At 37.9% G+C, this 3,807-nt stretch overlaps 1 pseudogene; it reads left to right on the forward strand.

Moving 5' to 3' along the window:
• Positions 1-1,858: 1,858 nt before the first annotated feature.
• On the forward strand, positions 1,859-3,260 carry LOC149220319 (transcription termination factor MTERF4, chloroplastic-like; annotated as a pseudogene).
• The last annotated feature ends 547 nt before the right edge of the window (positions 3,261-3,807 follow it).

Genomic DNA, 3,807 nt, shown 5'->3' on the forward strand with positions numbered 1-3,807 from the left:
CTCTCTCCAAATATCCCAAAGGGACTACACTAGGGACTTACAATTCAACTCACAGAGAATACCTAAATCATTGTCCATGTCTAGGACAACAAAGAGAATATCAAACATATAGAAAAAAATGAAACTTGTGATCATAGGAGTAGAGACATGTAATGCCCCATTTAAATCTTATCCTGCAAATTTTATTAATGTTTACATTATTTGAAAATATTGAGAAATATTGGTCTAATATAAAATTCATGATTTCTATTATTCAAATTCACAACTTAACTTCTCAAATTGAATCTTAGGTAGGATAGGGTCTCCTTCCATTATTTCAAATAATATTTGTATTCATCTCACATCCTCCAGCGTACCCTCACATTTACTTGGGAGAAGACATGGTCCTCTCCAACTCATTATCAATATATATATATTCATCTCACATTCCCCAATGTACCCTCACATTTACTAGGTAGAAGACATGGTCCTCTCCATTTAATTACATCTCGCATTCCCCAATGTACCCTCACATTTACTTGGGAGAAGACATAGTCCTCTCCATTCAATTATCAATATATATATTTATCTCACTTTCCCAAATGTACTTTAAAATTTACTTGGGAGAAGACATGGTCCTCTCCCATTAATTTCCAAATTTTATATTCATGTCACATTTCCAAATGTATTCCCATCTTTACTTGGAGAAGAGAAGTCAACTGTAAGGATGGATGAGAAGTTAATAACATTAATGAGAGGTGGTTGAGATGGAGAAGAGAGGGAGGGTGTAAAAAGGGAAGGGGGAAGGGAGAAAAGGGGGAGGAGGTTTGCTTATGATTTTGGGGTTGGTTGTGATTTTAGGATTTGTTGTGATTTTTGGAGACCTTAGGAACCTGTGGAGGTTTCTTGGGTTGTGGAGAGGAGGGAAATATTTTTCATCTTAGTCTGGATTATTCATCTTGGACACACACACTACATCTGGTTGGAATTGGGCTCGGAGGGCTAGGGAACCCATGGAGGTTTCCTGGGCTAGGAATTATTTCCTAGTTGGCTGGGAGGTAAATATAGTTGGGTCAGTCAAGAGGAGCATTCAGCAGGAGCAGCAGCTCAAAGGCATCTCCACTAGCCACCAGTACAGGTATTCTTCTATAGATTACTCGGGTAAATTTATTAAAATGAAATGTTCTCCATAAGTTATAGGATTAGAATGTAATGGTAAAATTTTATTTGTTTAAAAGTCTTGTAAGAAAGTAAACTATTGCCTTTTATTGCATCTAAATTCATTAGAAATAGATCTGTAAGAAGACTCTAGGATAGGGCTCTTACACATGGTATCAGAGCTTTGGTTCAAAATCTGGACCCAAAGCCCACTAAACCCCAAATACCGATAGAAGGGTTTGAACCTCCAACCTAACCCAAAATACTGATAGAAGGGATTGAACCTCTGACCTTGTGGCTATTAAGCTGTTGTGGTTAACAGCCACATGCTCGCTAGTATCAGTGCCATGGTTCGGTCCTCCATGGCATGAATGAAGTGGTGTTGGGACTTTCGCTGCAAACATCTTCATTTAATTCTAGTTTTCAGAATGATGCAATGTGGGGATTTTCAAAAAATCATTCCCGTTCTTGCTTTCTTTCAATTCTACATGCAGGGATTGCACACTTAAACCCTAATAGAGAAAATCGCATTTCGACCTCTAGGGCAATGCCAGGCAAAACATATGTGTGGGATCAAACGAGTGTGGGAGCAACATCTTCTCCCCAAGTTTCCATTGAATCAAGCAATGGAAACTTATGTGAAATAAACTAAAATATAGGACGACATTCATTTGAAAGAAATTGTTTTCTTTCGAGGAAAAGTTTGTTTCTGACATTGAAAATGCGAACACTGGATGGAGGGAATGTTGCTTTCAAGAGTATCCAGTAGGGCATCTTTCGGTGAGTCGAACAACATTCCTGAGTACCAGATGCCAACTATGACTTGGGGTGTTGTGCAGGGAGAAAGGAGAAGCTTGTTTCTCCAGCGATCATTTGTGATTACTTGAGAAGTATCAAGATAGTCCCTGACGAGCTGGAACACTTAAAACTTCTTTCGATAGTGGATGTTATGAAAGAAAGGGTGGACTTCTTGTAGAGATTAGGTCTCACCATCGATGACATAAATCAAGATCCACTCATGCTAGGTTGCAGTGTGAGGAAAAACATGGTTCCTGTCCTTGATTATTTGAATAAATTTGGCTTTCCAAAGCAGGAGCTTCCAAGATTTCTTAGAGAACATCCCCAAGTGTTGTATGCCAGTGTTATTGTAGACCTTGTGTCGGGTCTTGACATTAAGAGAATCGACATTCCAATAGTATTACAGAAGTATCCCGAGATTTTGGAATTTAAACTCGAAGGGACAATGAGTACATCTGTCATTTATTTGGTTAGTATTGGAGTGAACCTAAGAGACAATGGACCGATGGTGACACAATGTCCTCAGATTTTGGGTATGCGGGTTGGTAAAGGGATTACACCTATTATTGCTTACCTTGATAATCTAGGACTTCCCAAACAAGTTCTAGCTAGAATGATCGAGAAGAGACCATATATTCTTGGATATGAGTTGGACAAGATAATGAAGCGCAATGTGGAAAGTCTGCTTAGTTTTGGTGTACGACGCGAAGCTCTTGCTTCTGTTATAACACCGTATGCACAGATATTGGGGCTTAGTTTGAAGCCAAAATTGACTTCGCAGTAGTACTTTTTCAATTTTAACATTAAAATAGGTCCAGAAGACTTTGGTAGAATTTAAGAGAAGACGCCACAAGTTGTAAGCCTTCCTCATGTTATGATTAAAAAAAACGAGTGCAGTTTTCCAGAGGACGTGGTTTCTCAGATGAGGACATAGCAAAGATGGTAGTTTCTTGTCCCCAACTGCTTTTGTAAATGTGGAACGCATGAAACACGGTTTTTATTTTTTTAAGACTGGGATTAAGAAGCCATTAGAGGAATTTGTAGTATTTCCATCTTACTTTACATACCGCCTGGAATTCAAAATAAAATCTCGGTTTCAAAGAATGTCAAGAAAGGGTATTAGATGTAGCCTAGCGTGGATGCTTAATTGTAGTGACCAAATGTTTGAAGAAAGACTGGAAGGTAACTATATTGAGAATGAGGACGTGGGTCCATTATTCTCTATGGATGGAGCATTGGAGTCACCAAGAGATGTTGTTGATTCAGAAGAGGAAGATGAGGAGAGTGAGGATGAAATTTTCTACAGATGCACAATGTCTTTTTAGTAATGAATGATCTGCATTTTGCTGTAATTCGTACATTCTATAAAAGAGTTTTTTGTTGTCCTTCAAATCATGAATATGTCTGAACTTTGCTTCAAAATGCTCACATGGTCTTCTGTATAAAATTATTGTTTTTTTCCCTTTAGTTTCGAGAATCTTGTTAGGTTTTAGACTATAATTTTGTGAGAGGTGTGTCTGGTGGGTTTGTATTCTTGTGTTTCATAAAAATAGGGATTGAAAATTAAAAGCATGGCAGAAACAATTAAGAAAAATTGCCTTCTAAAAGTTCAATCTATTTTTTCTAGAGTAAGCCGATCTGTCCAAATGCTGACTTCCAGTCATGAAGATATGGATGTAGAGGTACAAGGTCAGTAGCATTGTAAATTGGTGGGCCTAGCATCTTAAAGGGAAATTATCAGTCATTGAATCATGTGACATTTCTCCGTTACAGTTACCTCAAACTTAAGGCAAAAAGACATGATAGAATATCAGTTTTGGCATTAATGTCTAGAGACAATGCCTCCTATGCTAGTATTTCTAGTTTTTTTAG

The sequence above is a fragment of the Pinus tabuliformis genome, chromosome Q, assembly GCF_031772625.1.
Source record: "Pinus tabuliformis cultivar Carrire ecotype Pingquan chromosome Q, CPIR1, whole genome shotgun sequence".
Lineage (NCBI taxonomy): Eukaryota > Viridiplantae > Streptophyta > Pinopsida > Pinales > Pinaceae > Pinus > Pinus tabuliformis.